Source organism: Bacillus rossius, unplaced genomic scaffold, assembly GCF_032445375.1.
Source record: "Bacillus rossius redtenbacheri isolate Brsri unplaced genomic scaffold, Brsri_v3 Brsri_v3_scf22, whole genome shotgun sequence".
NCBI lineage: Eukaryota > Metazoa > Arthropoda > Insecta > Phasmatodea > Bacillidae > Bacillus > Bacillus rossius.
The window spans coordinates 1137501-1147500 of record NW_026962393.1 but is presented as its reverse complement, the minus strand read 5'-3'; the positions used below and the strand labels follow the sequence as shown (position 1 = coordinate 1147500).

Sequence of the window (10000 nt, the reverse complement as noted above, 5' to 3'; positions counted from 1 at the left end):
ACATCTATATCATTGCCAACGGCCATATCACGATGAACACACCGGTTCTCGTCCGATCACCGAAGTTAAGCATCGTCGAGCGTGGTTAGTACTTAGATGGGTGACCGCTTGGGAACACCACGTGCCGTTGGCACTACTATTTTGCACCCTACAGAAAAAAATTTTTTTTTAAAAATTTCAATTTTAAATTTTTTTTTCCCCCACAATCACCACATTTCCCCCCCCCCCCCTAACACACACACTCACTCTCTCTCAATCAATCAATCAATCAATCAATCAATCAATCAATCAATCACTCACTCACTCACTCACTCACTCACCCACCCAGTAGCTGTGAATCTTTGCATGTGTATACCTCATACAAAATTCAAAGTGAAAAAATAAATATATAAGTGTATATGTATGTATGTAGTATGTATGTATGTATGTATATATGTATATATGTATATATATATATATATATATATATATATATATATATATATATAAACACACACACACACACCTATTTTGAAGTTTCTCTGTTTCAGTGGGCAGTTATGTATAATAATGAGAGATTCAAAAAGACGTTGATAACAATGTCATCAATGCCTGTTTAGTGTGCTCATTTGTTGGATGGTCGGCAGCAATACTAGAGGTGGTACAGCTGTAACCTGTAAAATTGTACCTGCAATGTGTTGTGTATGGAAAAAAATAAAAATTATATCATCTAAATTTTTGTTATCCAACAATAACCTTCCCATCAATGCATGATGTCACAGTAGCCATAGCTCTACTCTTTCTGCCATATAACATTGGGGGAAAAAAAAAAAAAAAAGGAGCTATTAGAATAATAACAAAAGATAAAAAATCATCTAACTGCAGACCAAAATTCAAAAAACTTAAAGTCCTGACTGCCATAAATGAATACGTTCTAGAAACTTTTTATTCATTCTTAAGAAAAAGAAGAAAAAAAAATTATTATTTTTTTTTTTTTTTTTTTTTTTTTAGATATTCGCACATAGGTATAACACCAGAAATGCTAGTAAATTGAGGATAGTTGAACATAACACTAGGCGATTTGAAAATGGACTAAATTACTTGGGAGTAAAACTTTACAACTTAATATCACAGAAAATAACTAAAACAATTTACCAGTATTAAAAAAAAAAACAGTAAAAAAAATTCTTCTAGAATATCCTACCTACCCTCTGAAGCTATTCTTTAATTTGATTGATAATAGAGAAATTGAACTGTTAATTTGTTGAATGGACTTGTGATAACAGCTGCTTCATGTTTTGCATAAAGTTAAATTGTGTAACATGTTATGTATTTTTTTTTTTTGAAATTTTTTTTCTTGGTAACTTGCATCATGTAAATATTAATTGTCTGCACATACATGTTCTATATCCCGGAGCCTTGACTCCACGTGGGATCAACAGAACAAAAATACAAAAAAAAAAAAAAAATCCAGCTCACTAATCTAGGTGCATTTTGCTAACAATATTTGGAATATATATATATTTTTTTTTGTGTAACATGCAAATTCTGTATTATTCTGCACACATTATTTATAATCTTCTATCATTTTCTTAGATAATAACTATTAATTCATAAAATAGATTGTGTGTGCATAACCTCCTGGAAACATTTGCACTTACCTCCTACTTTACTTTTTCATTTAAGCAATCCTATTCGCATGTATACACTTAGGTTGCAGCATCGAAATTGTGTAAAATTCAAAGTGTGTATTGCCTGAAAAAAAAAAAAAAAAAAAAGACATACCAAATATTTGCATACAGCGACACACTACATATTTGCACACAGTGGAGTTTTGCGGTAATTAACCTAGCACAATTTACCACACGCAATCACACGCCCGCGATGAGATAACACACTCGCTGTTTTCCTGTTGACCGGCACGAGGAGTAAGAAAAATTGATATTTACACGAGCACACACTCCCACACTAGTCACAACGTCGGTCATCAAGTTGTGTTGAAAATTCCTGTAGCCTCTGTTTTCCCAAATGATTTCACTTAAAATTTCATTTAACAAGACCATAAACAAATTTACAATACTAATTTCTTAAACAAACACTTCAGCGAACAAGTGACTGTCGCATTCATTACAAAGCTTACAACTTAACAGATGTTTCCGATGTGAAATAAAATAAGAAAATGTTTTACAACCAACCTAGAACATTTAGTCAAAACGTTTTTGTCCTGGTTTATGATTATTTTCCGTGACATGAATGTTTCAAAACTAATAAAAATACGAATGCAGCCAAATATAATGAAGTTAGCACATAAAAGACGACTTAAAATATTTCATTTTTCGAGAATTGGCAGAGCAAGAACGCACAGGTCCAACGGAAATTTCTTTAAAGATAAACGACCATCGGACAAAAACACCCCCTCCCCTCATCCTCAAAAATACGTGAATAATATACTTTTTCAATTATATTTTTATCGTTTTTTTTTTTTTTTTTTTTTTTAATATACTCATTAAAACTTCAAAATAAGCAGGTACTCGTGTGTTTTTCTCTCTACAATGTACCTGATCTCGGTGCGTAAACCTACATCATTTAGAGATGGAATTAATGTACACATACAAGTAAAATTTTGTTCCATTGTAAAATTGAGAGAAAGAAGGTTTTCCAAACGCATTAAGTATGGAGACTTTAAATAAGATTACGAGCTTATAAATGTTTGCAACGAAATAAAGTGACCATGTATCTGCAATTTCAAAAATATTTTTGCTCTGCTAACCTCACATGCAAGCAAGTAAAAATAACCTCACAACTTACTTACCTCTCTCAATTTCGCAGTACCAAAACATAGAAGGGATAAATAGGATAGTTTTTATTCGAAATCCTGCAAGAGTTTTAATTTTTATTAAAATATTTCTCCAATGTAGCATGTGTGTGGAATACTTCATCAGCAACTTGCATCTGCACCTTGAGTGAATTGAAGGGCAGCCAGTTTTAAAAGCTAAACAGAAACTGCACTCTTGAGAATGCATCAGATCCAAGTGAAATGCTTGTTGTGTGTACAGTTAAAAGTTTTATTATTCACACAATGAAAATGTAAACAAAATTTACTCACAATAATAATCACATCATCCTTGGAGGTGCACGAAGAAAGCCATTCCAGGTGGCACTGAACAAGGTGATTTGCTAGTGCTTCCACAGCAAACAGCCTTCATGAAATTATCTCCACATTTTCAGCATACTATACACTAAAGTATACCTAAGTTAATTTAACCATTTTCAAGTGATTCCAGCACAAATTACGTATTTGATTCCTTGAATAACATCTGCAAATGAAAAGTTCCCTGTTTGGTGTAGCAGTAAATTTAAACAGCTCGCAGTGCAAATTAAACAGTGCAGCTGCCATAAAAAAATTACACTATTAGTGGAACTGCCCATTATGTCATCGTAGACTGCTGACATTTAGAAAACATTGAAAAATCAGTGCTAAAGAAGCCCTACATTACTTTCGCTGTCCAAAGTGCGCTGCTCCCTACGTGAGCAAGGCATCGAGAATTTTCTGAACCGTCCGCAACCAGAAAATTGGGTAACCAGATATTTGCAGAGAGAAAAATTTTATTTTCACTTTGCTCTTGCATTCTGTAGGATCAGTCTCGTCATGGCAGATACCGCAGCAGCGACTGCAGCACCAGCTGTTGCCCCATCACAGGCAGCTTCCCCGAAGAAAGGCAAGGCTGCGTCGAAGAAGCCACGAGCCAAGCCCGCGCACCCGCGCACATCTGAAATGGTGGCCTCTGCGATCAAGAGCCTCAAGGAAAGGGGCGGCTCATCACTGCAAGCCATCAAGAAATACGTCGCCTCTACCTACAAAGTAGATGCGGAAAAGCTGGCACCTTTCATCAAGAAATACTTGAAGGCAGCAGTGGCTAGCGGCGAGCTTGTCCAAACCAAAGGCAAGGGTGCGTCTGGCTCCTTCAAGCTGGCTTCAGGGACCACCGGTGCTCCGGACCAGCCCAAGGCTCCAAGCGGCAAGCGTGGTGCAGCTGCCCCTAAGGAAAAGAAGCGATCCGTAGCCAAGAAGGCAGCGGTGGGCAAGAAACCAGTCAAGAAGACTCCGCCTACAGCAGAAAAGAAAAAAAAGGCAGCAGCTGCAACCCCCAAGCCCAAGAAGGCACCTTCAAAGGCAAAAAAGGTGTCCAAACCTCCCACGAAGAAACCCCGTGCTCCAAAGCCAAAGAAGGTTGCCCCAAAGAGCAAGTCGCCCAAGAAAGCAGCCCCAAAGCGGAAATGAAGATGCCAGCAGGACCGCTGGCACTTTCTGTGGCACTGTACCACCTTATCGGCCCTTCTAAGGGCCAACAATACTAGTCATGAAGGTATCAGTTGTTGCAATCATTGCCTCCTATAGCCACACCTCTGCCGTTAGGTAAAATTCTGGTTAAAAAATTTCTTATGGTATTTGAAGCGGGGGAAATAAATAAATAAATAAAGAAATTTATCAATTACATTGTGTGTATAGTTTAGGTGCAAAATTATTTAAAGTTTTTAAGCAGGAAAACGTCTTACAAACATCTCACTCTTATTTCAGCATATATATATATATACACATATATACACACACACACACATATTTTTTTTGTAAGGATTAGGTCTCAGGGTATTAATGGTGAACTTTATGCTGCTGCTGCTGCTGCTGCTGCTGATGGTGCTGCTACTGCAGACAGGCACTGTTTGAAGAGTTTTTATTTCCTATGCAGAATACATTGCATTGTGTGCAAATCTTTTGTGTACAATATAAACAACCACCTCAAAACACAGACACTATAACTGTGTTTTTCCAAATTCTTATTAATGTAATATATTATTGGCTGGGTAAAGGTCAACGACAGCTAATAGGTACAAAAAGCCAGACAACTGTTTTCCTTTCAAATTTGACAGTTATTTTTAGCCCTAATAAGGGCTGTTTTTTTTTTTCCCCCTTGCAAAAAAAATGGCAAGGAACTCAAGCACGCTCGCCACGGATACGCCGGGCAAGCTGGATGTCCTTGGGCATGATGGTGACCCTCTTGGCGTGGATGGCGCACAAATTGGTGTCCTCGAAGAGCCCCACCAGGTAAGCCTCGCTGGCCTCCTGCAGCGCCATGACGGCCGAGCTCTGGAAGCGCAAGTCTGTCTTGAAGTCCTGGGCGATCTCTCGCACCAGGCGCTGGAAGGGCAGCTTGCGGATAAGCAGCTCGGTACTTTTCTGGTAGCGCCTGATTTCTCGCAGCGCGACAGTGCCAGGGCGGTAGCGATGTGGCTTCTTCACTCCCCCCGTGGCCGGCGCGCTCTTGCGAGCCGCCTTGGTGGCCAGCTGCTTGCGCGGCGCTTTGCCTCCAGTAGATTTACGAGCCGTCTGCTTCGTGCGCGCCATCGTGGTCCGTCTGCGCGTGCTGTAAAAATTTCAACAGTTTTGTTAAAGCTGTGGTGCACTGCGATTGGCCCGGCATCTCCATTGGCTGGCGAGAACAGCCAATCACAGCACAGAAGTCGATCCATAGAAACTAACGACAGAGGCGGCCGAGCAGCAGCCAGATTCATCGCGACCTCGGAGCTATTCGGATCGTCGGAGTGCGGCCCTGCCTCCTTCTTCGCTTCGCACCGCTTCGATAGCTCGTGGACACGAGGGTGGCAGCCGACCTGCGAGTTAATTTTTAACAACTCGACAGGTCATCTCGAGCCTAGCCCGCTCGGGTCAGCGGCGAGCCCCCTCACAGCGATTAGGGATACGTTTTTGACAGACCACACGCTCTTAAAGCAACAGACAGGCATTCCAGCAACCTCCCCCCCCTCCTACACCCGCGCCCTGGGGCCGGCTGGGGAAGGGGCCAGTGGCATGCAGGAACAGGACATCCCGTCCCTGTCAATTCCGGACAACCTTCCGCCTGGCGCAGCCCTAATTTCCTACGAGGGAGGTACTTTTCAGGTACAGGTACCTGACCACACCATATCAGACACCGCACCCCCCCAGGAACCCACGAACATGGACACGACCACCTCTGTCCCTCCTACCGACTCCGCGCCGCTCATGGTCCCCGCGAGCGACATGGCGAAATTCAGGGCCTGGCTGCACTTCCAGGAAAAAGAAAAGAATGCAGCAGAGCAGCGAGAGGAGGAACAGGAGCGACAAGCTGAATGGACCATGCAGCGGAAACGGCAGCGAACAACAGCGCCAGCAGTCAGGCCACCTGAAATCGCGGTTACAAATCGCTTCGCCACGCTCGCGGAGGCAGACGCGTCCCGACCCACGGCAGGGCCCTCCAGCGCCCCCTCTCCACCCGCTCCAGCTCCGGCCAATCAGGGCGCAGCCGCCCCCTCCACCCGCACCCCGCGTGCCTCAGGACCGCGCAAACACGCGCTCAGGCTGGTCGTTCCAGACCAGTCTCTCTACAGCCAGCTGGTGGCTCGCATGCGATCTCTCGCCCCAGGGGCCGCGCAGATTTCTCTCGTGCGCGAGGGCCTGCAGATCGCGTGCGAACACTTGCAGGCATACCAATCTCTCAAAAAATACCTTGATTCAGTGCCAGTCCCGTACTACACTTTCTGTACAGCCTCTGAGTTGCCTCAGAAAGTTGTTGTCCGCATGCCGCGCGCCACGCCAACGGAATCAATCCGAGAAGACTTGGAGGCACGTGGGTACACCATCTTGGACGTCTACCAATTCCACAAAAAATGCGCGGACCCTGCCGATCCCACCAACACCTGGGAGGAGCCACTACCGCTCTTTAGCGTCACGGCCGCTAAGAATGACACCCTCCCTCGCCTCACGTCACTCACAACTATCAACATGACCCGTGTTGAAGTGACACAATACCGCAAACGTGTCGGAGACGTTGCGCAGTGTCAGAACTGTTGGAAGTTTTTGCACACTCGCAACTTCTGCCGACTCGCCACCAAATGCAAGCACTGCGCCGGGCCCCACACATACGCCGCCTGTCCCAACCTCAACAAAAATCCCAACTGTGCAAACTGCAAGGGAAATGGCGTGCACGAGGGGAACTCCAAACTTTGCCCCGAATACCTGAAGTATGTGCAATTCCGTCAGGATCAGGCGTCTTCGCGCGCAGAACTCGCGCAGCCTCTTGCGACACAGCCAACACCAGCTCACTACCCACTGCTACCACCCCCCGCACCCACGAGGCCAGTGGTGCCAACTTTCTCGTTCGCACAGGCGGCGAACAACAACGCACAACGCATCATCGTACCGCAACACACACCAGCTCCCACCCCCCCTCCTCCCCCCACCCCCTCCCAACACCCACCCCCCCTCTCCCAAGCTCCTACCGCAACTCCAAGCTCCCTCGGCGACTGTGCTGGCATCCAATCCGCCATGTCCGACCTCCGGGACCTGATGAATTTCCTGCGCGATGCCAACTTCGCCGCATTCATGGCACACATGAAGCCCTACATGCTCCTTGCCAACACAGCCACCGATCCCTCAATGAAGACCCTCCTGCTGGTGCAGGCCCTGACAACCTTCTCCGGGGCCGTTTAATGGGTACACATCCTCCTGCCCCGAACCCAGGTACCCTTTCCATCCTGTACTGGAATGCTAATGGGATAACCACACAACTCTACGAACTTGAGAGAGTTCTGGAGGAGTACGGAGTGGAAGTGGCCTTAATTAACGAAACATTTTTAAAACCTACAAAACGTTGCACTATTAAAAATTACATAACCTACCGCACAGACAGAGTAACTGCCGGAGGAGGAACTCTAATTTTAGTCCATAACCGACTTCAACACCACATAAATAAACCTTCAGAAACCAGCCACATAGAAAATACGTCTATAAATATTCGCACAAATACCGGCCACATAACTTTAGTCGCAGCCTACTGCTCGCCAAATAAACCTCTGCTAAATACAGACCTCAACGAAATAATAAACCAACCGCACCCATTCATTATAGCTGGTGATCTAAATGCAAAACATAAACAGTGGAACAGTAGATATAACAATCGCAAAGGGGCAGTGTTAAGCGAACACTCACTACAAAATAAATATTTAATCCATGCGCCGATCACTCCCACGCATTACCATGCTAATATCAGCCATCAGCCAGACGTTTTAGATATAATTCTCACTAATATTCCTAATATAAATATTCAACTAAAAGTTCTGCCAGAACTTGATTCTGACCATTTGCCTGTACACTGTGTTATTGAAACACATGTTCTAACACACCCAAACCCAGTACTTTGTCGAACCCCGGTCATCAACTGGGAGACATTTAAAATTGAATTAGAGGAAATATTTGAAAATAATAATATAATAATAACTTCTAAAGAACAAATAGACCCCGCGGCCGAAATAATTCAAAATACATTTTTAAACATAGTCAAAAAGCACACCACGTTTTTAAATAGGCGCGAATTCTTAAAACATGCATTTCCGGATGCCGACCTCCTCCTAATAAATAAAAGACAAGCACGCCATAAATACCAAAAATTCCGCACACTTGAAAATAAAAATAAATATTACGCACTTAAAAATCAACTTAGGCACGAACTTCTCAAATTAAAAATACATAACTGGGAACACTTTGTAGCTGATCTCTCTGATAGCATGAATAAATTCTGGAAAATAGCTAAAGTATTAAGAAACACGACTAAAAATACAAACTCTAACCCGGTTCAATCCCCGACAGGTACACTTCTCTACGAACCATCTGATAAAGCTAACGCAATTGCCGATTGCTACGAACAGCAATTTACACCGAATAACGACATCGGAGACCCGATTTTTACGCAGGAGCTCTTAGAAAATATAAATAATTTCAATCACTCCCCTCCCACTTCCATTCCCGATCCAGTCACTCTCCCGGAAGTAATCAGCATTATCAAACACGTAAAACTAAATAAAGCCCCGGGTGAGGATAAAATTACTTATCAACTTCTTAAAAATCTGTCACTTAATGCTCTATCCGCAATAACAGATCTTTTCAATGCCATACTCACGTTTCAACACTTCCCCAGCTCCTGGAAGACTGCTAAAATTATTACTATACCAAAACCAGGTAAAAACCCTAAAATGCCCGAAAACAGACGCCCTATTTCACTGCTCAGCTCTCTTAGTAAAATCTTTGAAAAACTGTTTTTAACCAGGCTCCAAACTCATGCGGCAGTGCACAAAATTATCCCGGACACACAATTTGGTTTCCGCTCAGCTCACTCCACAGTTCATGCACTTACTAAATTTACTACAGAAACCATGGCTGCCATGCAGAAAAAAGAATTCACCATCGCAGTATTTTTAGATGTTGCCAAAGCATTTGACAAGGTCTGGATCCCGGGGCTCCTACAAAAGTTAATATCATTTAATTTCCCGGACTGCTACATCCATTTACTAAGCAGCTACTTTCAAAATAGAAAATTTTACGTGTCAATAGACAAAGGTCAGTCTACTATCCGGCCAATCACCGCAGGTGTACCGCAGGGCTCGGCAATTTCGCCATTCCTGTACAATATATATACTGCAGACATCCCAGTTACTCACTCCACCATTCAAATGTACGCCGATGACACAGTAATTTTCACACACGACCCTAACCTTCCCTACGCTGTTCTCCGCACTCAACTACAATTAAATGATTTAGAACTCTGGTTCACTAAATGGAAAATTAAAACTAACCCAGCCAAGTCGCAAGCTCTAAATCTCACCTCTCGCAGACTAAAACCCTCTAAAAACGTAACTCTAAATAATGTAATAATTCCTTATACTGAAACTGCCACGTATTTAGGTTTAACTATAGACAATAAGCTTCGTTGGACCACACACATTCACAAAGTGCGGGGGGCAGCGATGGCCAAACTATCCCTACTGTACCCTCTCCTCAAGAGTAATAAACTACCCCGCCACTTAAAATTACTCCTTTACGTGTCTATTGTCCGTTCCGCGTTTATGTACGGTAACGAAGTCTGGGGCAATGTTACCAACTACCAAAAACAAATTTTGCAGGTAATTCAAAATAAATTTCTCAGGATAATAG

The 10000-nt window shown here is 43.2% G+C and overlaps 1 non-coding gene across 1 annotated transcript; it reads left to right on the top strand.

Annotated features, from left to right (window-relative positions):
- Positions 1–14: 14 nt before the first annotated feature.
- LOC134543856 (5S ribosomal RNA) lies at positions 15–133 on the top strand. The gene has a single exon (XR_010077305.1). It is a non-coding gene; the product is annotated as a 5S ribosomal RNA (ribosomal RNA).
- The last annotated feature ends 9867 nt before the right edge of the window (positions 134–10000 follow it).